This window comes from Pituophis catenifer, unplaced genomic scaffold, assembly GCF_029215685.1.
Source record: "Pituophis catenifer annectens isolate HBS135680 unplaced genomic scaffold, rPitCat1.0.hap2 SCAF_2, whole genome shotgun sequence".
In the NCBI taxonomy this organism is placed as follows: domain Eukaryota; kingdom Metazoa; phylum Chordata; class Lepidosauria; order Squamata; family Colubridae; genus Pituophis; species Pituophis catenifer.
In genome coordinates this window covers 7,648,698-7,676,494 of record NW_027256882.1, presented here as the reverse complement: position 1 = coordinate 7,676,494, position 27,797 = coordinate 7,648,698, and the positions used below count along the sequence as shown (strand labels likewise).

General features: G+C 39.6%; 1 pseudogene; it reads left to right on the top strand.

Moving 5' to 3' along the window:
• The first annotated feature begins 4 nt into the window (after nt 1–4).
• On the top strand, nt 5–26,754 carry LOC139309794 (vomeronasal type-2 receptor 26-like; annotated as a pseudogene).
• Nucleotides 26,755–27,797: the final 1,043 nt, after the last annotated feature.

Here is a 27,797-nt window from a genome sequence, read left to right as displayed (position 1 = left end):
CAAGATGGAGAAGACCTGCACGGCCACCATGGACTTTCCTTTGGCACTCAGGTAGGTGGGCAGGAAGGAGATCCAGACACTGCAAAAGACCAGCATGCTGAAAGTGATCAGCTTGGCTTCATTGAAGGCCCCAGGCAGGTTTCTGGCCAAGAAAGCTACTGTGAAGCATATGATAGCTAGGAAACCCATGTAGCTCAGGACAACATAAAACATGATGACAGAGCCTTCGTTGCATTGCAGGATGATCTCTCCAGGCTGGGAGTGCATGTCAGAGTCCAGGAATGGGGGAGAAACTCCCAGCCACATGGCACAGATGAAAATCTGGCCAGCAGAACAAGAAAGGATAATGGAGTTGGCCAAGCTCTTCCCCAACCATCTTCTCATCCTGTGGCCTGGTTTTGAAGCCAGGAAGGCCAGCATCACTGTGATAGTTTTGGCCAACACAGAAGACACAGCTATTGAGAAGACAATGCTGAACATTGTTTGTCGGAGAAGACAGGTGCCTTTCCTTGGTTGGCCAATGAAGAAAAGGGAGGACAAAAAGCAAAGCTGGAGAGAGACCAGGAGGATGAAGGAGAGGTCCCGGTTGTTGGCTTTGACAATGGGAGTTTCTAGGTATTTAAGGAATATGATTAAAACAAGGCCTGTGATTAGGAACAAGAATAGGGCAAATGACACAAGGATGATTCCCAGATGTTCTTCATATGACAGGAAGGTTATTCTTTTGGGGATACATTGGACTCTGTTCTTGGTTGGATATTGATCATCTGGGCACTTGGTGCATTTTTCAGTATCTGAAAAAACAAAGTAATATTTCTTTTATTGTCTTTCAAATTTCAAGAAAACCTTTGGATGAGATAGGATACTGAGGGACAGGAAAGTCTCACTAATGGTATATTCTTACACTCTAGCAAAAACAAAAAAATACATACAACCTATAAAAACAACAACAAAAATGAAATAAAATGAAACTATAGAAACAAGAACAACAGAATAAAATTAAAAGAAGAAATATCTAGTGCCACAACCTCCCTTCTTTGAGAAAATCCATCAGATTCCTATCTTGCACTGAGCTTAGCACAGCCCAAATGCCTGGGAGATGTAGCAAGTCTCCAGAGGTTTTGTTGGGGGCCAATTGAATGCTTTAGGGAACAGATCATTTGCACACCAATGATATCTGGTCTGGTGGGACAAACAGATACCCTCAAGGAGAGGAAGCTCTGCAGATAACCTAGTTCTGCCTCATGGAGGGTTTTGAAGGTGAATTTAATTGCACTTGAAAAGAAACGGGGAGCCTGTGCAGCTTGCACAATAGGGGTGTACCATGGAAGAACATAAGGAAAAACTGTTCATGCCATTGGATTCTGGACCATCTATAAATTCCAGATGGGTTTTAAAGAGCAACGTGAGTATAGGATAGAAACCCAGGAACAGAAAACTGACTGCAAAAAAGAAAGAGTGCTCCATCAAATCTGCCCTTTGAGGACTATTTTTTTTTTGGGGGGGGGTATTTATTTATTTATTTATTTATTTATTCATTCATTCATTCATTCATTCATTTATATATTTATTCATTCATGTATTTATTTAATCATTTATTCAAATTGCAATATAGTATTTTCTCCCTATGTACAATTTTACTGTGAGTTTGACGGAGTGGTTTCCACCACTGTTCTTGCTGCCGTTTTGCTCTTTAGTCTGGTCATGTGCCAGCTTTGTGTCTTGGACATTTTGGTCTTTTTGGTCTATGACCGCAATAAAGTATGCTATGCTATTCATTCATTCATTCATTCATTCATTCATTCATTCATTCATTCATTCTTTTTTTTTGTCATAGCTTTAGAGGAGGAAAACAAGAAAAAAACTCTGCCTCTGCCTCCCAGCATCCATCTGGTATTCATCTGGCTAGCTTCCTTGCAGCAAACAGCCAACAGCTTGGTCAGCTTCAGCATGTTATCGCAGTTTCAGCACGAGGCTCATCGGGGCTCTCCTCTGTTGCACCTACCACCGGTCAACTGAGCTGAGCTGCTGCTGCTGCCAGGGAACACTGGAGCCTTCGCTGCCGAGTAGCTGATTGGTGGTTGGATCAACCTTCCGGAATACCGCCAATCAGCTATTCTAGGCAGTGTGGATTGCCACCGCCACTTATTGCTGCCCATTCACCGCTGCCCATTCGCTGCCACCAATCGCTGCCACCCATTCGCCACTGCCCATTTTCTGTGGCCCGTTCGCTGCCAATCACTGCAGCCTGTTCATCGACAGCCATTAGCAAACGAGCAGCAGTGAACAGGCAGTGGCGATTGAGCTGTGGCGAATGGATAGTTGCAAACGGGCAGCAGCGAACGGGCAGTGGGAAATGCTAGAGTGTAAGAATATACCATTAATGAGATTTTCCTTTGTTCCTTTGTTTTTTCAGATACTGAAAAATGCACCAAGTGCCCAGATGATCAATATCCAACCAAGAACAGAGTCCAATGTATCCCCAAAAGAATAACCTTCCTGTCATATGAAGAACATCTGGGAATCATCCTTGTGTCATTTGCCCTACTCTTGTTCCTAATCACAGGCCTTGTTTTAATCATATTCCTTAAATACCTAGAAACTCCCATTGTCAAAGCCAACAACCGGGACCTCTCCTTCATCCTCTTGGTCTCCCTCCAGCTTTGCTTTTTGTCCTCCCTTTTCTTCATTGGCCAACCAAGGAAAGGCACCTGTCTTCTCCGACAAACAATGTTCAGCATTGTCTTCTCAATAGCTGTGTCTTCTGTGTTGGCCAAAACTATCACAGTGATGCTGGCCTTCCTGGCTTCAAAACCAGGCCACAGGATGAGAAGATGGTTGGGGAAGAGCTTGGCCAACTCCATTATCCTTTCTTGTTCTGCTGTCCAAATTTTCATCTGTGCCATGTGGCTGGGAGTTTCTCCCCCATTCCTGGACTCTGACATGCACTCCCAGCCTGGAGAAATCATCCTGCAATGCAACGAAGGCTCTGTCATCATGTTTTATGTTGTCCTCAGCTACATGGGTTTCCTAGCTATCATATGCTTCACAGTAGCTTTCTTGGTCAGAAACCTGCCTGGGGCCTTCAATGAAGCCAAGCTGATCACTTTCGGCATGCTGGTCTTTTGCAGTGTCTGGATCTCCTTCCTGCCCACCTACCTGAGTGCCAAAGGAAAGTCCATGGTGGCCGTGCAGGTCTTCTCCATCTTGGCCTCCGGTGCAAATACAAATACAATGCAAAAAAATATTTGTATTTTCCCTTCATGGTACTTTCTGAACTGGTCTGATTCTATTGGGAGCAAGCGGGCCTGGCCACGGGGATTTCCGGGATGCCCCTCCACTGCTCCTGTGCCTCTGATGCCTGCAGCAGAAAAAGCCACGCAGGAAAAGTCCTTTGGAATTCCGGGACTCCCTGCCACTGCCGCCGCTTTGCCCCCCCCCCCCGCCAACTGACAATTTCAGCTTGGATCCTCAGAGCCATTTAAAAGAAAAAAACTAATTTGTGATTTAATTATTGTATCCCTGGACTTTTTCTTACTTACCAATTTTGAGTGCATGGCTTGACAAATGTTTACAAAAAATAGGTAGGAGAAAAAGCAATAATCTTTAGGAAATGTTAAATAGTCTAAATTGTCAAATAAAAATATCAACAAATACCTCCCAATATTCTTCACAGCAGTTATAAGTACAATTATATATTAACGTCTCTTTTCCCGAGGTTACATTTTGACTCTTTTTATCCATACTTTCCTCCATATGAAAACCGTAAGTCACAACTTTATTTTTTTTAAAAAAAAATCCATAATGGGTTTCCAGTCACCAGTACATGTAGATGTTGCCCATTCTCTGTTCAAAGTAGGCAGTTTGTTCATCTCAGAAAGTTCTGTCAATTTCACAAGCCATTCCTCCCCGGTGGGGAGTTCTATTGTGGCAATTCCCACCACAATAATCACATATTAAAACAATATTCCTTGGCATTTTCCTAACTGATCATCCATCAATCCTCAAAGAAAGTATTGAATATTTCTTTAAAATCCTCAGTATTTGAAAACATTTTTTATCTATGTGTCATCTCTCAAGGTCTTGAATGTTTCCTTCATTTTTAAAATATATATTTTTTAAAAATATTCTTTTATTTTTCCCTACTCTGGGCTACATCTGAGCAGAGTTTCCTAAAAGAGAGAAGATTCTGCCTTCAACTCCTCCAGTTCTGAGGAAAGGCAAAAGCCACGCCCCTCTCTCTCCTCAGTGGCTGCCTCTTGTCCTGGCCTGTCCCTCTCATCATGGCAATCCAGCAGCAGCCAATCAAACAAGAGGGGAAGAGACAATGGTTGCCTGGGAACTCAGCCACCAATCAGCCTCATGGAGAAGAGGTTGGAGAAACAAAGATAAAAGAGGGAGAGTTTCAAATAAGGATACAATTAAAAAGCTTTCAGTGTGAAGAGAAAGAGGCAATATCTCCCAGAACTGCAGAGGGAGGGGAGGCTGAAGTCCTGAAAGGGTTTTCCCTCCCCCACCTAGAAATAGCTGCCCTCAGGGGTGAATTCTACTTACCTTTACTACCAGTTTGCAATGCATTCACAGATCGCTTCTGATGACGTCAGGGTCAGTGGGTGGAGCCTCCCACCGGTTTTACTTCCAGTTCAATAGAACCGGTCCAAACTGGGGACAACCCACCATTGGCTGCCCTGAAGAGATTCTCCTCCAGTGGAGGCTCTTGGGCAAGTAGGAGCAGCGGCTGCCCAGGAGAGCCCAGCTGGAGGGTCTTCAGGGGCTATGAGGGATTCCCCTTCCTCAGAGCCCCTGAGGGTCCCTCCAGGGAGACCCCCCTTGCCTTCTCCTCCTGAGCAATGCCGGATCCCCCTTTGGAGAAGAGAAGTCCTGCATGGCTTCCCCCAGACAGGAGTCTTTCCTGGAAACACACAACGACAAACCAGAGCTTCAGAAGGACTTTCAATTTTCTTTCCCACTAAAGATCATGGCTGGCTGTCTTCCTTCACATCGAAGTGTGCCACCCTGGGGAAAATAAGAGCTGAATGGAAATGAAGTCGTGTTTTTACCTACTGGGGTCACCCACCATCAAAGAGAGCCCCTCCTTTTCCATCTCCTTTCCCAAAATGTGAGCTTTCTCCAAGGGGTGGAAGCATCTTCTTGACTATTTTGCCCCATCACCAAGCCCCTCTTTGTGGTATAGAAGTGTTGGGGGGGGGGGTTCCTGCATCCTTCCAGATGTGGTTTGGTAAGATCTTCCCCTCTGGCTGGAAGTCTCTCCTCCTTTGCTCTTGCCCCAACAGGACCCTGTAGTGACTGGGCCTGATCCCCATTGCCTCCTGGAAGTGGTCACCATTTTCAATACCCTGACAAGTCCTTGTAGAAATGGCGGCTGCTTTTGAAGCTTTCAACCCTGACCATCAGACTGTTGGGAAACTGCAACCCCCCCCAACCCAAATTTCTTCAATAAAGAACACAAAAAGCTGGGGAAGACAAATTTGTCCATCTTCAAATTTGTACCCCGTCCACAAATTAGCTGCTAAAACTAAACTCCCCACCTCTGCCCTCCAATCTCTAACAACCTTTTTAACAATTTGCTAAATATACTGTATGCCTGAAACAGAATAATAATAATAGCAGAGTTGAAGGGACCTTGGAGGTCTTCTAGTCTAACCCCCGGCTCAAGCAGGAAACCCTACTATTTACCATGTCAGACAAATTTGTTGTCCAGTCTCTTAAAAACTTCCAGTATTGGAACATCTATAACTTCTGGAGACAGACGTTAATCATTCCACTGATTAATTCTTCTAAGCGTCAGGAAATTTCTACTTAGTTCTAGGTTGGATCAAAATCTGTAAGTTACTTTGACTGCGAAGAGTCAAAGAATAGAGAAAAGCAAAGGAGCAAGTGTTGGAAGAAATGTCCATCTGGGTTCAGTTCCAAGTGGGGAGAAAGGCACTGGAAACATGGGGGCTGCCTGGAAGGATGGTTTAATGGTGAAATGGACCACATGGGTTTGAAGTCCTGGGTAGCTGACCACATGGAGTGGAGAGTGAGGGTTATTGATACCCTCTCTTGGGCTTTGAACTTGAGCTTCCTGTTCCTGTGGAAATCCATATCTCTGGGTGGCCTTCACTAGCAGTCTCTGGAGGCAAGAGACCACTTGAGCAGAAATCACTTTTCTGACTGTTGAAGTATCTTGCTCCAGCATCACTTTCTGGACATGTCCTAACAAGAAGGACTATGGCCACCATAGGACAGTGCCCCAAGGGGTGTAGCTGTGATTTTTCACCAACATGCTTTTTTCCACCTACCCCTCATTAGATGGTAGTAGTTCAGGGTCCCAAGAGGACAAGTTGCTTCTCACTCTAATTATCCCCTTACAGGCCTTGAGACCTCTTCTCCTTTTTCTCCCAGTGACTGCCTTTGATGTAAGCATCAGACTGAAGCAACATGGAAGGGATTTTGCATTAGAAAAGGATAAATACCATGGATTATGCTCTTTCTGGCTCAAGTTATGGGACTGGCAGGAGCTGTGCTCTTGAGTGTACTTTCTCTCTCTTCCAGATGAATCTTGATTTGTCTCTGTTTGAATCAGGAAAGCCACTGGATATTCCATCCTTTGAGATTGTTTTGAATTCTTCTAATTCTTCTTTAGAAACAAGAGGATTGATTCAGCCCCATGAATTATGGACTTCCTGCTTTTGCTTCGGCTTCTGATGCTGCTGGTGCCCCAGCCAGTCTCTGGGAAGCTGAGAATGAAGTGCCCACTGAATTTGGACCACCAGGATGGAGAAAAGCCATGGAGCTATTATACGCCAGGAGATCTTCTCCTTGGTATAGTCATCTCTCCATCAGAAATAACACTTTCAACCTTACCTTTCAACATGGCTCCTTCTAGTCAGATTCAATTGTAAGTCATTCACTGTGATGGAGTTTCATTCCCTCCATTTGCAGTTCTAACACCTTCTTTTTATTTCTTCTTCTTTTACTTACTTTTATATTGCAGGACTTGACTAATTTCTTGAATTGTTTTGATTTCCAGGGCTTCTCTCTTTTGTCTTATTTACTGGGAGAGGCTCAGATCCACACATGAGGGGGGGAAACCTGAAAGCAGTCCACATTATTTTCCTCTCCCTGTCCAATCCTAAATTAATGGTGTGAATACTGAGTTTTGTTGAAAAGAGTGATTGTTGTAGTCTCCCCTGCCCAGCTCATTTCCATATTTTTATACCCACTGATTGATATTCAATGTCTGATTTTTAAAGGAATAGAAGATGACTTGTTTTTAGAATAGCTTTTCTGGGTCACATATCAAATATTTTCTTCCTTTTATGATTGTTCTACTTTAATGACTGAATTATTTTGCAACCTGTTTACTGGGCTGATGAAAGTTAGTACTTCTACAAATAGTGGTTTATGTCTTATTTTTAATCCTCTTGGAGGAATATCTCCATGCTATCTTTCCCATACTCACAAATATTAAAGGGTGATGGGAGTCTATCATGTACCTCTGGTTTTGGATCAATATTGGCTTAAGAGTTAGTTAGTTTGTGGAGAAAAAAAGGATTAAACAGAGAAAAAATAATTTTTGCTATTAATGATGCTAATATTAACATGAGCATTGTTTTACACTAGTTTACATTATGAAACGGACAGAATACTATGCATGATTTTCAATATTGAAGTGGTTAATAAAAATCAGCAGCTCCTGCGCAATTGCACACTTGGCTACAACATTTATGACAACTATGATAACACCCTCGGCACTTCAGAGGCATTGCTAGGTATGCTTTCTACTGGAGAAGCCAATGTTCCCAACTACAGCTGTGGAAGGAAGGACAACCTTTTGGTGATTCTTGATGGAGCTGACAGAGACATCTCTGTCCAGATGTCAACATTAGTCGGTCCCTACAAAGTTGCCCAGGTTTGTGTTTGTGTTTTTCTATCTGGTAAAGTGAGTGGGGTGTGAAGGTGAGGTGAGGTTCTGTGTTCAATCAAAGTTTCTTCTGGACAATAGGAAGGTGTAGCACTCATAGAAAGCTGACATTTCTTTCACGGTTATCTTGGAATAGAATAGAATAGAATAGAATAGAATAGAATAGAATAGAATAGAATAGAATAGAATAACAGAGTTGGAAGGGACCTTGGAGGTCTTCTAGTCCAACCCCATGCCTAGGCAGGAAACCCTACACCACTTCAGACAAATGATTACCCAACATCTTCTTAAAAACTTCCAGTGTTGGAGCTTTCACAACTTCTGGAGGCAAGTGGTTCCACTGATTAATTGTTCTAACTGTCAGGAAATTTCTCCTAAGGTCTAAGTTGCTTCTCTCCTTGATTAGTTTCTACCCATTGCTTCTTGTCCTACCCTCAGGTGTTTTGGAGAATAGCTTGACTCCTTCTTCTTTGAGGCAACCACTGAGATCTTGGAACATTGCTATCATGTCTCCCCTAGTCCTTCTTTACATTAGACTAGACATATCCAGTTTCTGCAACCGTTCTTCATATCTTTTAGCCTCCAGTCCCCTAATCATCTTTGTTGCTCTTCTCTGCACTCTTTCTAGCGTCTCCACATCTTTTTTACATCATGATCACCAAAACTGAATGCAGTATTCCAAGTGTGGCCTTACCAAGGCATTATAAAGTGGTATTAACACTTCATGTGATCTTGATTCTATTCCTCTGTTTATGCAGCCTAGAATTATGTTGCATTTTTTGGCAGCTGCTGCACACTGCTGGCTCATATTTAAATAATTGTCCACTAGGACTCCAAGATCCTTCTCACAGTTACTACTATTGAGCGAGGTACCATATACTGTACCCGTGCATTTTATTTTTCTTGCCTAAATGTAGAACCTTACTTTTTTCACCATTGAATTTCATTTTGTTAGATAGCGCCCAATGTTCAATATTAGCCAATATTAGCTAAATGATATTAGCCAAAGTAATGATAATCTCAAACATGAATTAACCATTTTATAAAAGAGTTACAAATATGTCAAAATGTCAACGTTTTTTTACCCTTTTACCCTATTTTTTACCCTAAAATGCTCATGTTCAAATTCATTGTTAAATTTGTTAAGAACAATTCTACCAGATTTACAATTCAATCAATATCCCAACTCTATAGGCAGGTTCATTTACACATATAAATAATAATTGCCATACCTATTTGGGTCAAAAATGGCAATTGTAGTTCATATATACTGTATAAAAAAGGGAATTAAAAGGACCCTAATTATTCATGGCCCATTCTCTAACAGTTATTCTGACTAAATTATATGCAAACTTCCACTTGAGTAGAGTTGAGGGTAGGTGGATGAAAAGTACATTCCTTGTAGAAGCTCCAGCAGTCTTTAAACAGATTTGATTTACTATTGGTAATTGCATTGCCTTGAACCATTAACTATAAAAATGTATCAATCAGAGATAATAATGGTTTGCTGTCTTTATAGCATTTGACACAGTAAACCAAGAAATACTATGGAGGAAACTGACTGCCCTTACAATGGAACTCAGAATGTTGACCCTTTTCAAAGCCCTTTCTACAAGCACTGACAGTGAGAAAAATTATATATAATATAAAATATGAAATCTAACAGCCGTGACCACGGGGGGCGTTTGCCCAGGTCTGCCTTGTGCGCCAGTTGCGCCCTTATTTGGACCGGGATGCCCTACGCACAGTTACTCATGCGATAGTCACCTCCCGTATTGACTATTGCAACTCTCTCTACCTAGGGCTGCCCTGGAGGACCATCCGGAGGCTTCAGCTGGTACAGAATGCAGCCGCACGGGTCGTGATAGGTGGTTCCCGATACCCCCATGTTACACCTCTCCTGCGTGACTTGCATTGGTTGCCGGTTGCCCTCCGGGTGAAATTCAAGGTGCTGGTGATGACATATAAAGCTCTACATGGCTTAGGTCCAGGATATTTGTCGGACCATCTGCAACCAGCAACAGCTCCCCATCACCCGGTGCATTCTCACAGGGAGGGCCTACTCAGGGTGCCGTCGACTAGACAGTGTCGACTGGCGACCCCTAGAGACAGAGCTTTCTCAGTGGGTGCTCCCACCCTCTGGAACCAACTTCCTCTGGGGCTCCAGTTGGCCCCTGACCTCCGCACCTTCCGCCGCAACTTAAAGACATGGTTGTTCAGCCTGGACTGGGGGGGTTAACATGTATTTTAACACACTTTTATTAGATATTTTATTGTTATGAGCCACCCTGAGTCCTGCGGAGATAGGGCGGAATATAAATAAAATAAAATAAAACAAACAAACAAACAAACAAACAAACAAACAAACAAACAAACAAACAAATCAATCAATCAATCAATCAATAAAATAAAATAAATTAATCAGTGGAACAGCTTGCCTCATGAAGGTGTGCATGCTCCATTACTGGAGGTTTTCAAAAAGAGCTGGACATTCATTTTGTCTGGAATGACAAATGATCTGCTATGTGAGAAGAGGGCTGCACCAGAAGACCTTAAAGATCCCTTCTGTCCCAATTATTCCATATTCTACATTCATTTGTTTGAGAGTGTGTTTTAAGACAGAGTTCCCTAATATTTTTAGCTTTGTACACTGGGGTGGGGTGGAGGAGCAGAGGGGATGGTTCCATTCAAGAGGCCGAGTGAGGATGCATCTATGAACATTAGCACTTGCTGGCTGTTTCTGCATCCCGGTTGCAAACTTCTCACAGCGACACTAGTAGGTGTGACCCATAGATTGGGGTACCCTGTTTTAGGATCAATGGAGCCATAAGATGTAGGACTGATCCTTACCAAAAGGTAAGACAAGGGTACTGCCCATATGACATTTGGGTTTCATATACTGTTAAGAAGACTTGACTCCTATTCTCATAAGAATTATCTGATTATTGATAAGCCAAAGTCAAAGGTTATGGTCTTTGGAAAATGATATCATTGCCATATAGGGCTATTCGATGATGAGCCAATAGAGCAAGTTCATACCTTTTCTTACCTGGGGTATTTTTCTCTGTGACTAAATCTTGGCTCCCTCAACATTAAAGGAGCTTATTTAGACCAAAGGCCAGGCCACTCATGCCCAACACCTGCCTCACCTCACATCATCAGTTCCAGCAGCCCCATCCAGCATGACTCTGCAAGGCCGCCGGCCCACTTCTTCTGCTTGCCCAGACAGAATGGGCGGCCAGCTGTCTGCATGGGCATTTAAGTAGGGCTTATTTTGGGGGCAGAGATTATATTAGGCACATATGTAAAAAAAACCATGCTAGGTCTTATTTTTGGGGAAACAGGATATGTGCATGAGAAAAAAGTTGGATTCATTAAAAGCTAAAAATTGGAAGTTGGTAGGACCCTAAATATAACCAGCACTTCATTGCTTTTCACAGCTCAGTAATAGAATTGCTTCAGAGGCTCTGAATGATAAAAGTCAATTCCCTTTTTTCCATCCGATGCTCCCCAAAGGTGGTTTCCAGTACCCAGGAATTGTTCAACTACTCCTCCATTTTGGATGGATCCTGATTGGTCTCTTTGCTCCAGACACAGAGAAGGGGGAGAATTTCATGAGGACTTTTACTCCGATGCTTGTCAAGAATAGAATTTGTGTTGTTATATCACAACAATTCTCAGAAACTGGACATACAGCACCTCTCAGGGGTGCCCTCTCCAAGTGGAAACAAGTCAATGTCTTTGTTCACTACATAGAATTTGTTCCCATTTTTCCTAGAATTCTTCCTTTCCATTCAGCACTTGAAGGTTTGCCAGGACCCATTGAAGGGAAAGTCTGGATCATGACAGTAATTGGAGTGTATTCAATGACAAAGGACAACCGTCTCAAATACGTCCATAGTATTTGGACCTTTCCTCTTCAGTGGAAAGAGAATTGGGAAAAAGATAATGCCTATGAACGTTATTTCTTTGCAGAGCCTGAGTTTCAAGATGAGTATTTTCAATGTTCTCTTTCAAAAAGTAACTTTTCTGTCAAAGGTCAGAGAAGATGCACCCAAAAAACACCACTGGATACCCAAAAGAAAGAGAACAGAATGCAGCTCACAAATGGAGTCATTACTTATAGTGTCATTAAGATTCTGGCCCATGCCATAAACGCTGCAATGTCCAATGTCAAGAGGAGAAGAAAGAAGGGAGAAGAAAGATTGGGAACTTCAAAGCTGCAGCCATGGAAGGTATGGGGTCCCAACAAGGGTCCATCAAACTAAATTCCTTTTCAGAGTCTTTGGTGCTGTCTGAGCTTGGTTGTTTAAGATCTTAAGCTTCTGTACAACATCTGTTAAGTTATTGCAAGAAGAACTTGTATATTCAAAACATTGTTCCCAGATTCCTTCTGATTTTAAGCTCCCTGTAAACCAACATGGCTCTCCTCCTTGTTGTCTTTCCTCAAGGCTAAAAGCAGCTCCTTTGAGCTCTTCCTTGCCTTTTTTGTCCTTGCCTAAAGCTGATGAATATTTTGTGCAATGTCTTCTACAAATGTTTCCTACAAGAGGACCTGATATGATTCCACTGGATCATTAATGACATTATCGTCAAATTAATAACAGGGTTATTATCATATCATTAAAATATTACTACTACTTTATTATAATCAGTAACCCCTCTACATACAGAATAATGTGAGAAAAACTACAAATGAAAACTTAAAGAAAGATATAGATTGTGGCTGCCATTCATTTGTTGTTATCCAAGATACAATCATGTATCAAGTCCTAAATGCTAAAAATTAGTTTCCAACTGAATTTTACTTAAGCACCTCTCTCTACCATACTTTTATTTTGTGAAAGCTTGGACTTTATTAAAGGAGATCAAAATAATTTTGTTCAAGCATTATTATAATTTTTCCAGCCCAAAATCATAGTTTATCAGAGTTTCTAGCAAAAATCAAATCCAGAAGCACACACAGATAAGTGATTCAGCTGGATTCATTAACTTCTTTACATATGTAATAACAAATGAAATATTTACAATACTAATAGTTGATTCTTTTTCAACGTAGTAGCAGTTACAAAACAAGGCAGGAGAGAACAGTTAGTTTCATTTCAGCAGAGCAGACAAGCACACACGGACTGCTTACTTTCAGTTTCAATTCTCTGCACAGATTCAGAAGCTGCAGATTAAGACATGCACTGGCTCCAGTCTGTCTCAGCTCCCAATTGGCTGATTTAGTTGCTATGCCTATTCATTGGCTGACCTTGTTACCATGTCTCTGCCAGTTCATGAATAATCTGACATAGTTTATCTACTTCCTTTATCAATGAAAATATAGAAGAATCAATAACCAAGGTTCAATTGTTTTTCATAACTCACCAATTTTATCAATAAAATTAAAATTTATTTGAGTACAATTTTAAAGATGCATCCACTTAGTTATCATGCCATCCAATGGTCAATTAACTACATCCCCATTCATCACATCATGAAGCATTTTGTTAATTCTTTTTTAAAAAACATTTTGTACCCCCAATATTCACACAATGTGTTAGGAAATGATAATTACCTAACTTGTTGGGTTGGCAATATATAAACCCTCAATATAGCTTTAAGACTGTATTGCTGTATTGCATCATACTGTGTCCTGATTGGTTAGCTCTGTAGCCAATGTCCTTAAGAGGGAGCTTGAAACATGGTTTGTTTCTCTCTGCTGATCATTATTGCTCTTTGCTGATTGTTACTGCTATTTGCTGTGTTTGCTACTATTTGCAACTCTTTATTGTGTATGACTACAACGACTGGTAAGAAGACTTTGTTATCGGAATATCCCTGGGCTATTGTTTTACTATCTCCTGCTTTATCTGTGTATGACCTGGATTGTTTATTGGACTGTGCCTTATTACTATTTTCTAAAAAGTAAACACAACTCAGTGTATCTGTGTGTTGGCTGTTTATTCACAAGTGCTCTCAATCGCTTTCATGTGCACACCCTTGCTACTCAAGGGTTGCTCTGCGAATTCCTTAACACAATGTATTAAGAAATTTTAATTATATGTGGGAATGTGGACCAGAGAAAGAGATCGGGGGAAGGATCAGATAAGATGGGGAGGGAAGGAATCAACCCGCAGCTGTGTAGCAGTCAGAGAAAGAAATTCAGAGATAATTTTTTGTAACTATCAAATGAGGTGATGAAAAATTTCTACTTTCACACTTGCAAGATTCTGATAATGTAGTCTTACAATAAAATGGAATTAATTCATCTGATCATTTTTCCTGTCTGCTCTACCTGAATGAAGTTTGGCTTTGCAAGGTTCTTCTTAACAAATCTTTGATTTCTGGTAATCTCCCTGTTGTTTTCAAGGAGTTTATGAATACTCCGGTTATTTTTGGGATTTCCTTCAACTGATATGTGACCTTTCCTAAAACGTATAAAATTATAACTGACATATTTTGTCAATTACACCTTCCCACTATACTTTTTGACAATATATTGTATGATTGACAACTATTACTGAACCTTTGTTCTTATGTTTTGAAGATAGTGGCAACACTTGTTCTCCCAACTCACAATATTTACAAGTTAAAAAAACCATAGAAGAAAGATTCAAATGTAAAAAGAGGTAAGAGATAAGAAACCAAGATTTCTGTTTTTAAAATTCCTGGATGTTTCCATTGTAGTTTCATCCATTCCTAAAGAAGAAGGAATTGTACAATCATTCTCTGCTAAAAGTGTACTTGGATCAAAATGGAGAGGTAGCAGCAGATCTGCGGATCTTTAGTAGGGTGGTTTTGCCCAAGGACGATCCCATCGACAAGGAATTGGGGAGTTTTGAAAGGCAGAGACTTAGACTTAACCAAGATGCTTTGTCACAGCTAAAGTTGCTCAACAAGGTGGGGAAAATATTGATGTCTTTTCTCTTTTTTCCAAATAATTAGGACCCATTTCAATTGGACTAAACCTAGTCAAGAAGGTGGGTAACCTTCACTGAGAATTGAATGTGTGGAGTAAAACATTGATAATTTTCTTAGACAGATAGGGAGGCTTCAGTTCTATTGACCAAAATATCCTTCAGATGCTATAATGCTGAGTACTGCTTCAAACTGATTCAGCTATATCCAAAATGAGATTTGGGGTGATAATTATTTAGGACACAAATCATTGCCATTTAATATCCTTCCTGCAATTTAACACCATAAAACAGGTGAGAGAGGGCCTCATATGCTGAAGATTTTCATGTAAATACCTTCTGGTACACTTGTTCCTTGTCTTCAATTATCAAAGATGAATCAATTCTGTTGAATTCAGGTTTGGGCTGAATCTGATGAAATGGAATCAAGATTGAATGGCAGTATTATTGGTTCAATTGGGAAATAAGCTTTATCATGTCCTGGTTGGAGTCAGGGTCTCCTAAAATTGCAGGTCCAGAGTCTGTGATGCTTTTAATCAGCTGAGACCATAGTTATACATGCCTCTCTTTAACCCCGCTGGGATAGTGGAATTGAGGAAGGAGGTCCAAGGCTTTCTGTTCTCATGAACTTATAATGACTGTTCTGATCTGTGAGCTTATTTATTCATTGATTCAGTACATTTATTTGCTGCTCATGATAATGGCTTGAAAACTGAAGTACTGAAGCATGACTTTGGTGCAAAATAATAATAATAATAGTCATCATCATCATCATCATCATCATCATCATCCTGATATGAGAAGCAATAAGGGACAATTTTGAGGGAAATATTACATAGATTTTGGCATTGGCTTGTAAAAGTGTACTTCATCTGAAATTCCCTTCAGTGCAATTGTTTATCTTGAGTGGTAGCTACCTAACAGGGACACACTGAGAGGGACCAAATCAAACTAATAATAAATACTATAAATATTATAATTTATTATAATATAATATTATAATATTATAAATATTATAAATATGAGTGTGTGTGTTTCTCTGTGGGTTTTTGTCACTTGATTGTAGTCTTTCAACAGAAAGGAACTTGTGTTGGATATCCCTTTCTCACACAGGGCTCATACCAATGGTGGGTTGCTACCAGTTCACCCCGGTTCGGCTGAATCTGTAGCAGTGGTGGTGGGAGGCTCCACCCACCCACACAGAGGTCATCAAATATGCTCAGCACATGCAAACTGGTAGCAAAGTTAAGTGAAACCCACCACTGGCTCATATATGCCTGACTCACCCTTTTTGAGGGACATGTTCTTATGACCATCTCATCTCACTATAGATTTAGAAACTAGTAAACTAGTATATATGAACATCTTTAAGGTTGACAGTCCTTATTTGTAAGGTAATTTTCCTTTTTTTCTTAACTGGAAGATAATTTTGGACTGCTTTCAAAGATAAACAGTTTTGCAATGTTTTATGTACTCCAGGAAAAAAACTTTCCAGATCCCACTGGTCAGAATTTTCTTTCTTCATCACAGTTTTATTCTAATAAATCTAATGGAATAAAAACTTAATAAATCTTTTACAGTAAAGTTTACTTCACAACTTAGTACGAGTGGATACCTTATTTTAAAATCATGCCTATATGAAGAAGAGAGGAATGTGTTAATTCCACTGTGAGGTGGAAACCTCTGGTTGTTACTTGATGCTTAAATATTTTCACTATTTCATCCCTCCAGACTTTAGTAAATAAAAAGATACTTTTGTTTGCAATCCGATATGCCCCAAGAAAAAAGGAGGAACTAAATGAGGCATCTGCCTTCAATTGTATCTCCTTTAACCATTTGGAGGTATTGAGAGATTTCATATTTGCCTATGTGAAGCCCAGAGACTACTTGGCTAATGTTCATATCTATCTCCATCTTACATGGATGATGAGTCTCAACATATTTTCTTTCACATTTCTACTTTTTCTTCTCAGTCTCTGCCTCAGTCCAAATGTGTGGAAAAATGTCAACCTGGATTTGTGAAGAAGGCTCGAGAAGGAGAGCCATTTTGCTGCTACGACTGCCTTCCTTGTCCAGAGGGGACCATCTCCACTCAGGAAGGTGGGTGACACCATAAGGAAACCTACTGGGTTCATCCAGACCACTTGTATCAATATACATCTTAAAGACATATATAAATTTGATGGTTTTGTTCTTATTTTCATTGTATCCAATTTCTTCCATAATGGGAGGGATAAGAAAAAGATTTGGATGGATGAGGTAGGAAGAAGGATGTTGTGGATTGGTAGGAAATCTCTCTTTTATTTACCAGTTTGGACGTGTCTTTCCATATTTATCTTCCTTAGGAATATTTGAATCCTTTGTAACCTGAGGAATGATTTTAAATCAATGGTTTTGCTCACCTAACCTGACTTTAAATTACAGGTCCAAACATACATCAATCAATCATTCATTTAATCAGTTAATCTGTATGAAGATCATAAATCCTTCTAAACTGAAATATCTAATTGAGTTGAAAGAACAATGAAAACAAAACAGAAGTTTCAATATAAAATCACCAAGTAGCTATTTACTTCCCACCTTTTCTTATTTTTCCAATCTTCATTGTTGTTAAATATTGAGATACAAACAATTATAACACCAACAAAAAAGAAATATAGATGTGATTCTGAAAGGGAAAAAAAGACTACATTAATATACAGTATTGGGATTAAAAGAAACAGAAAGGAGGGGGGTAAAGGAGAAGTAATAAAAGACCAATCTACTTAATATCCATTGATACCAATGTTGAATTCGTTTTCTCTTTAAATTTGTTGCCAAGTCTAGTGAGTATAGAAATATATTGCTTCACCTTCTCCTTTTTATAGAGTAAAAAGATTTTGCAGGTGACAAATTCAGTTCCTCTTCTTGAATTCCTTCACGAATTAATTTCCTTAAGATCTCTTTCCTTTCAAATTTATTTATATGGTTGTGTATTTCAGACATAGGGACTTTTGGTGGCACACAATTAAACCACAAATTAAAATTTTAAACAATGAGAATTAAATGCTAAGAAAGCAAGAGAGGAATCCATCAAGATGCTACCTACCATGCAACCATCACACAGGACTCTGTTGTTAAGGGATCCCCAGGACTATTGGAAACTATCACATTTTAAGGGATTTCTAGAGGGCCTCATAGTCTGGAGATACTCTAAATTTCAGGGTTGTTAATGATTTTTCTTTTCATGGAAGGGACTGTACCAGGGGTGAAATCTAAAATTTGTTACTACCGGTTCTGTGGGCGTGGCTTGGTGTGTGTGGGGGTTAATGTGACTGGGTAGGCATGGCCAATTTTTTTTTTTACTTTTAAATCCATTTTTTACATGTAAAACCATGTAAAAAAATGCTTTCAAAAGACTCTGACGTTGAGTTGCCTGATCATAAGGAAACTCAGCTGGGATCGTCAGAGCTTGGATCGTCAGAGCCATTTAAAAGAAAAAAAAGGCTCTGATGATCGCATGGCTCAGCTGGGCATGGGGGGCAGGGGCAGGGATTTTTGCTACTGGTTATGCGAACTGCCCACCACCATCGCTACCTACCCGCCCGAGCCGGTCCGAACTGGGAGCATTTCACCCCTGGGTTGTACCACTTGCTCTGAAGTAAGCAATTGTGGACTTCCTACTAAAAAGACTCTACATGTCAGACAACTTTTATCTTGTGCTCCATATTTTTAGAGCAGTTTATTGGGAGCATGATTGGTGGGTCAATCATCAGTAACTGAGTTTAAACATTATTGGGATAAACATACTGTATTTTTCACACTATAAGACACACTCCCCCCCCCCAAAAAAAAAGTGGCTGGAAGTCTCTGTGCAGGTTTGAGTGAATATTGTGGTGGGGGGGAGGTGGCTGATGCTGGAGCCTTCACCGCCGAGCAGCTGATTGGCGGTTGGCTAAGCATCCTGGAATACCACCTATCTAGGTTCTAGGTGGTGGGGATCACCACCATCACCACCACCTATTGCCGCCCGTTTGCCACTGCCCGTTCACTGCTGCCCGTTCACCGCCACTCGTTCGCTGATGGATGTAGACAAACAGGCTGCTGTGATTGTCAGTGAATGGGCCACACCACAGAAAATGGGAAGTGGTGAATGGGCAGCAATAAGTGGCGGTGGCAATCCACACCGCCTAGGGTAGCTGATTGGCAGTATTCTGGGAAGCCGATCCAACCGCCAATCAGCTACTCGGCAGCGAAGGCTCCAGTGTTCCTTGGCAGCGGCAGCAGCTCAGCTCAGTTGACTGGTGGTAGGCGCAACAGAGCAGAGCCTTGATGAGCCACATGCTGAGGCTGCGATAACATGCTGAAGCTGACCAAGTTGTTGGCTGTTTGCTGCAAGGAAGCTAGCCAGATGAATACCAAATGGATGCTGGGAGGCAGAGTTTTTTTTCTTGTTTTCCTCCTCTAAAGCTATGACCCCCCTCAAAAAAAGAATAAATGAATAAATACAAACACACACACACCTAAAAAAACTAAAAAAAAAAAACCCTCAAAGGACAGATTTGATGGAGCACTCTTTTTTTTTTTTTTGCAGTCATTTTTCTGTTCCTGTGTTTCTACTCTACACTCATGTTGCTCTTTAAAACACATCTGGAAATTATAGATGGTCCAGAATCCAATGGCATGAACAGTGTTTCCTTATGTTCTTCCATGGTACACCCCTGTTGTGCAAGCTGCACAGGCTCCCCGTTTCTTTTCAAGTGCAATTAAATTCACCTTCAAAGCCCTACATGAGACAGAACCAGGGTATCTGCAGAGCTTCCTCTCCTTGAGGGTATCTGTTTTTTCCACCAGACCAGATATAATTGGTGTGCAAAAGATCTTGTCAGATGTAAATGCCTTATTCTCTAATGTGTAAATAGTATATGAATGGGGTATCAGGGGTTAACTTATTCTTCACTTCTTAATGTATTCATAATTCACCACTCCCAATTATAGCTCCACCCATTGTATATATAAGGAGCCACCTACACCCTTTTCCTCGCTTCTATCTGTGAATATTCAGTGAATATAGAATGCCTATTGTAAATAAAAGGAAGTATATTTAAAACTTTAACTCTCACTAATATTATTGAGTCTGATCCTGAAAATATTGCAACAAGCTGGTAGCAGAGGATGGTTAATTGACTCAATAAAAACTTAAAAATGTCTAAGAAAGATAGGCCCAACACCAGGGCCTACAGCAAAGAAATGGAAACAGAACAAGAAATAATCAACGAATCCACAAACGCAATTTCGAGAGAATCCGAAGAATACACCACTGAAGACGAAGAAATAATAGACGAAAATGATGACCAGGAAGAAATCGAAATAGAGAATAACGAACTCAGGTCAGAGATATTAAAACTATTAAAAAGCCAGAAGAATGATGAAAGCCTCATCGCGAACCTCCAAGAAATGCTGAAGAACAGCGGAGCAGCGAGAGAGAAAAACATCACTAATGAGAAGTCTAAAGACCCAAAAATAGTGAGTGATATGACTGCAGAAAAAGTCATTACGAAGAAGAAAAACAGTGATCCCGCGCGAAATTTTGAATGGCAGCCATCTTGGTTTCAACAGGCCTCCAAGGTGAGCGAAGCAGAGCCAATCAAAATGCTCAATTCAAAATTTCTGGCGCGAAAAACGTTATCAGACAACGAAAAAGAAAAAGAAGATTCGAACTCCTCAGAAGAATCAGAATCAGAAAGTGAAGATGACTCAACAAAATCCCAAATAAAATCAGCAATGAAAACACTTTTTGCTGCATTTGGGCCAAAACTAAAAATTACCAAAGAGTCACCGAAGAAGCGAGCGAGCAAGCCGATACCTCAAGACCTGCCCGCTCCCATCCTGACTTCGAAAGCGCCGACGCCCGAACCCAGAGAGCCTTGTCGATTCCGCCCTACACCACAGACCGAAGCAAGTGCCAACGCTCCCAAAAGAAAAAGGAGAGCAGCCGCCGTCGTCAGAACTCCCAAGGTCGAACCAGAGACCGACTCGTCTGAAGCAGAGCAGAGCGAGCGAGCCGCAATGGAGAGAACCTTCCACGACGACTACAAAGAAGAAATGGACAACGCGCATGCGCGAAACTACGCAGACGGTCCGGGAAGACATGAACTGGCAAGAGAACCATGCAGACTCGTTACGAGCATCCCCATGCCGTTTTGCAATTTTCTACACTTGCGAGACCACGGACTGCCCCAGGTCGTAAGTAATGGACAAAATAATGTCGGAAATTTACCCAGTGACTTCCCAAAACTAAGGGTTGATGGCATTAATTTGCAAGAATGGTATCAACAACTCCAGGTTGTCTTTATGAAGGAAAATTTACTATTTTTTATCACTAGTCCCCCAAAAAGACCTTGGACTTTAAAAATAGATTGTTTACACCATAGAGCATTTTTCTTAATAATATCTAGTGTGTCTCCTGCAATGTATCATAGCATCAAACCTAATCTGACTGTTTCAGAAATTATTCAATGCATGTTTAATTTGTTTCACAGCGATAGTGTGGCTACCACCACAAGAATGTCTAAGGATTTCTTTTCATCTAGAGTGAAACCAGGGGTTTCCATAAGTGAGCATTTAATATCTTTAAACAAAATAAGAGCTGAGCTGCATTTGAGGGGGGAGGTAATTTCAGACCAAACAATGAAAAGTGTTATTATCAACTCACTTGATTCATCATGGGACAGTTTTATGTCACATTTAGACACTATCAATCTAGGATATTTATCCATAGAAAGTCTATCCAATAAATTGATAGCAGAAGACAATTCAAGAAGAAATCGTTCTAGCAATCACTCAGAACACAAACCTTATAGGAAAGTAGCTTTCCAAGAAAAATATAATGAAACATTTAAATGTCACAATTGTGGATCCAGGGAACACAATAGAAGAGATTGTCCCAAAATTTCAAAGGAAAGACATAGGTCAGAATATAGGAACAAATACAATTATAGACAGTCTTCCATAGATAGACATAGATATAGAAGCCCACCAAATTACAAAGAGAATAGAGGGGGCAGAGATAATTCAAAGGATAGAAAATCTGGTTCACTGAATGGATTAAATAAACAAGACAACACTAAAATACAGCAAAATGAGAACAATAATTGGCTTATTGATTCTGGAGCAACTAATCACACCACTAATAACAAAAATATATTGTCTTCATTTACAGAAGATAAATTTGTAATAAAGGTAGCTAACCAAGAAAAGGTTCAAGTATTAGGTAGAGGGAATGTAACCCTGCCTGGTCTAGGAAAAATAGAGGGGGTATTGTTAATACCTGAAATACCTCATAATATACTAAGTGCCATAAAACTAAGTAGAGATTCTGACATTAATATAGTTTTCTCAAAGGGAAAAGCGACTTTGGAGAAGAATAAAATAAATATAGGCACTGTGATGATTAAAGGAGGCCTACCTTATCTGATAACAAAGGAAAAATGGTTGCATAACATTGATTCAAATATGGAAGATTGTATTGAAGCAGATGATGAAAATATTAGTAACAGTGACAATGATGAATGTAAAATATCTCATGATCACGCAGATGCACACAATGAAAAAAAACCAAAAATAGGTAAACCAATTCATGATGAGTGTGCTCACATCTTACATAGGAAGTTAGGACATGCCAGTTTTCCTGTAGTACAAAAAATGACTGAACACGCAGAAGGTGTCAAAATAAAAAATTTTGAAAACTATTTGGAATGCTCAGTATGTAAATCTACAAAACTAAAAACTAGTCCCAGACCAAGAAAATCTACTAGATCAACTAACAAAATTTTTGACTTAGTACACATGGACTTAGTTGGCCCATTAACTCCATCAATCACCTATAGAAAACGTTACTTCCTGACAATAGTAGACGATTATAGCCGTTATGGGTTTGTTTATACATTAAAACACAAAGATGAAACCTTTCAAAAATTTAAGGAATTTTACAAACGCATAGAAACACAACACAATATCAGAATAAAACAAATTATGACAGATAGGGGATGTGAATTCATGTCTAAAGAATTCTCCCAATGGTTAAAGGATAGAGGAATGCTACATTACACGTCTAGTCCATTTTCTGCGTTTCAGAACGGGATTGCAGAGAGAAAGAATTCCACATTACAAACCATGATTAGATGCACATTGGAGGATGCTGGCTTAAGCAAACAATTTTGGTCAGAAGCCTTACATTATTCAAATTACACACAAAATAGAACCTGGTCCAGTATTGTAAATAAGACACCATATGAAGTAATGTATAATAGGAAACCAAAATTAGCACACATGCACATATTTGGAGTCACTGCAGACGTACACATACCTAAACAGTTGAGAAGAAAGGGAGAAAACGTATCCAGAAGACTCAGATTTATGGGATATGAAACTGGCACCAAAGGGTACAGATTCATTGATAATAATAACAAATTTATAGTTTCCAGAACACCTGTGTTCCATGAACAGGCCAACTGGTCTAAATTACATCTTAATGAAATATTTCCAAATAAATGTAAAGATACAAAATCTCATGAGGAAGGGACCATAGAAAAACAGAATATCAACAAATATAAAAGCAAAACCAAAACTTGGACAAATAGCCAACACAAAATAAAGACAGACACACTAACAAAAAAGGAAGCAAGATATTTGCATGATAACAATAGCAAACCTGAAAGAGCCATTAGAAACAACAGAAATCAAATGCCAAATAAATACAGAGATTACATAATGCATATGGATGGTGAGCCAATAACGCCTAATACTTATGAGGAAGTGTTAAAACTCCCTCGTGAAGAAAAAGAAAAATGGGAATTAGCTATGAAAAAAGAGATGGAAAGTTTACAAGGATTAAATGTATTTACACCTGCAATTGCACCTAAAGATAAAACGATTATTGGTACCAGGTGGATATATAAAATTAAGAACTTAGAAGGAGGCAATACTCTATATAAAGCTAGATTAGTTGCACAAGGTTACGCACAGAAATATCCGGAGGACTATACTGACACGTATTCCCCCACTGTAAGAACAGAGAGTGTCAAAACAGCTCTAGTGGCAGCATCAGCACTCAACCTTGATGTATTTCAATATGACATACAAACTGCGTATCTACACGCAAAACTAGATAAGGAAATATACGTAAGAGCACCTCACAGTCAATACACCAACAAAAATGAAATTTGGCTGTTGAACAAGAGTTTATACGGATTAAAACAATCTGGTAAAAGATGGTATGATTGTTTAGTAAAAGTACTTAAGACCATGGATTTCAACGCTACCACTGCTGATAACTGTTTCTTTGTCAAAAAGGGTGATGATTACACTGAATTTGTGTTGATTTATGTAGATGACATTTTATATATAGGAAAACACAAAGAGAGAAGAGAAACTTTTGTAAATAAGTTAAATGAACATTTCTCGTTGAAATCTCTAGGTAAAGTGAACAAATATCTCGGTGTTCAAATTAATAAGACTAGAAGGGGATTCAAACTTACTCAGAGAGATAAGATTATAGAACTTTTAAATAAATGCAATTTAAACAATGCCAAACCCTGTGATACTCCTATGCAAACTGATTTTCTTAGAAATACTGATGAATCTTCACCTGAATTCAAGGATAACACGTTTTATAGATCAATCATAGGTTCACTTCTTTATATATCTAATTGGACTAGACCAGATATCGCCTTACCACTCAATTTATTATCCAGACACGTCAGCAAACCAACAATGTATCACTGGGAAGCTGTTAAAAGAATTTTAAGATATCTGAAATGTACACTGGATTTTTGCTTAGTATTAGAACCTAGTAATAATAAAGAACCAAAGCTTACATGTTATGCAGATGCGGACTGGGCTGGAGACACATCATGCAGAAAAAGTACATCTGGTTATATTTTTCTTTTAAATGACTGTCCAGTTTACTGGTATACTGGTAAACAAGAACTAGTAGCCACTTCAATGACAGAAGCGGAATATGTTTGTTTATCCAAAGCTGCAAATAACCTTGTATGGTTTAATGATTTAATTTCAGATGTTTGGAAAAAACCTGCTTTGCCTTTTGTTATGCATGAAGACAATAAAGCAGCCATTGAAATATCTAGATCTGATGCCATTGGACAAAGGTCCAGGCATATAGATATAAAATTTAAACATGTAAGACAATTATCTCAGGATGGATTTATTAAAGCAGTGCATTGTGATACTTCAGAACAATTAGCTGACATATTGACAAAGCCTTTACCTTCTAAGCAACACAAATATTTAACATCTAAATTGTATGTCTTGTATTGTCCTGAATCTGAATGTAATTGGTGTTGTATAACGAATCGGCATTTAGAGGGGGATTTGTCAGATGTAAATGCCTTATTCTCTAATGTGTAAATAGTATATGAATGGGGTATCAGGGGTTAACTTATTCTTCACTTCTTAATGTATTCATAATTCACCACTCCCACTTATAGCTCCACCCATTGTATATATAAGGAGCCACCTACACCCTTTTCCTCGCTTCTATCTGTGAATATTCAGTGAATATAGAATGCCTATTGTAAATAAAAGGAAGTATATTTAAAACTTTAACTCTCACTAATATTATTGAGTCTGATCCTGAAAATATTGCAACAGATCTGTTCCCTAAAACATTCAATTGGCCCCCAACAAAACCTCTGGAGACTTGCTACATCTCCCAGGCATTTGGGCTGTGGTAAGCTCAGTGCAAGATAGGAATCTGATGGATTTTCTCAGAGAAGGGAGGTTGTGGCACCAGATATTTCTTCTTTTAATTTTATTCTGTTGTTCTTGCTTCTATAGTTTCATCTTATTTCATTTTTGTTGTTGTTTTTATAGGTTGTATGTATTAGTGTTTGTTTTTTTGCTAGAGTGTAAGAATATACCATTAGTGAGACTTTCCTGTCCCTCAGTATCCTATCTCATCCAAAGGTTTTTTTGAAATTTGGAAGACAATAAAAGAAATATTACTTTGTTTTTTCAGATACTGAAAAATGCACCAAGTGCTCAGATGATCAATATCCAACCAAGAACAGAGTCCAATGTATCTCCAAAAGAATAACCTTCCTGTCATATGAAGAACATCTGGGAATCATCCTTGTGTCATTTGCCCTACTCTTGTTCCTAATCACAGGCCTTGTTTTAATCATATTCCTTCAATACCTAGAAACTCCCATTGTCAAAGCCAACAACCGGGATCTCTCCTTCATCCTCCTGGTCTCCCTCCAGCTTTGCTTTTTGTCCTCCTTTTTCTTCATTGGCCAACCAAAAAATGCCACCTGTCTTCTCCGACAAACAATGTTCAGCATTGTCTTCTCAATAGCTGTGTCTTCTGTGTTGGCCAAAACTATCACAGTGATGCTGGCCTTTCTGGCTTCAAAACCAGGCCACAGGATGAGAAGATGGTTGGGGAAGAGCTTAGCCAACTCTATTATCCTTTCTTGTTCTGCTGTCCAAATTTTCATCTGTGCCATGTGGCTGGGAGTTTCTCCCCCATTCCCGGACTCTGACATGCACTCCCAGCCTGGAGAGATCATCCTGCAATGCAACGAAGGCTCTGTCATCATGTTTTATGTTGTCCTGAGCTACATGGGTTTCCTAGCTATCATATGCTTCACAGTAGCTTTCTTGGTCAGAAACCTGCCTGGGGCCTTCAATGAAGCCAAGCTGATCACTTTCGGCATGCTGGTCTTTTGCAGTGTCTGGATCTCCTTCCTGCCCACCTACCTGAGTGCCAACGGAAAGTCCATGGTGGCCGTGCAGGTCTTCTCCATCTTGGCCTCCGGTGCTGGGCTGTTGGGTTGCATCTTCTTCCCCAAGTGCTACATTATTATCCTTAGACCAGATCTAAATACTAAGGAACATTTATTGATAAAAGTAGGGACCTGATAATGAAATTATTTCTTATGCTCACAGCTCATAGTTGATTATTGATAGCCATTGTTGTTGGTTTGTATGCTTCGTTTGCCTCTGTTTGACAATATAGGTTATTTAAAATCCAACGAAATAAAAACAGTTACATTAATCAAATTAAAATCCAAGGTAATAATCAAACAATAAAATAAATTAATAATTGATATTTGTATTTTCTCATCATGGTTCTTTCCGAACTGGTATTTCAATTCAATCCAGGTCTGATTCTATTGGGAGCAGAAGGGTTAGTGTTAGATGATGCAGAATTGCAACTTCAAGAGCTCTATATGAGTTTGGTGCTCTTTCTCAGTAATCGTCATTCATTTGGCTCAGATCAACTTTCACCCTTGAGAGAAAATGAATTATTCCTGTAAAAAGAATAACCTAAGTAACACCGTATTAACTTTCATGTAATCTGATTTATATAACCTGGTAATTAGGACATGAGTAAGCATTAGATTCTGGAAAGGAAAAGGGAACTGTGATGCTATGTTAGGACATAATATTAATTTTAATAACACAAAAACAGTTGCAAAAATAGAACATCTCAATGGCAGAATAATCAGAGAGGCCATTGAAATAGAGAAAAGACCATATTGTATGAATAAACGTGATGACACTTCCTGTCTGCCTACTATTTGGAAACCTGCTCTCATAGACAGACGAATCTTAAATATAAACCATAGATCAAAAGTTCATCATAATGCCTGTGTTGCCACCAGTTCCAGCATAACTTATCCATTGACCCACAACCAAGCAACAGCGCTTCCACCCAATCAAAATACAGCTACGTCATCAGCCAATCAGAATACAACAACACTGTCGACCAATCAGAATACACCTTTGCCTCTTTTCATAGAAAAATGTCAGTTATGATCACACAGTTTGCCCATAAGCACCAAACCAAGAACATCAGCCAGAAGATGATGAATGCGATTTCATCGAAACGTCGCTACTACCCTTTTAAGGATATGTTTACAATTACACGGGAAGAAACCCGAGATATTAACTGTACACAC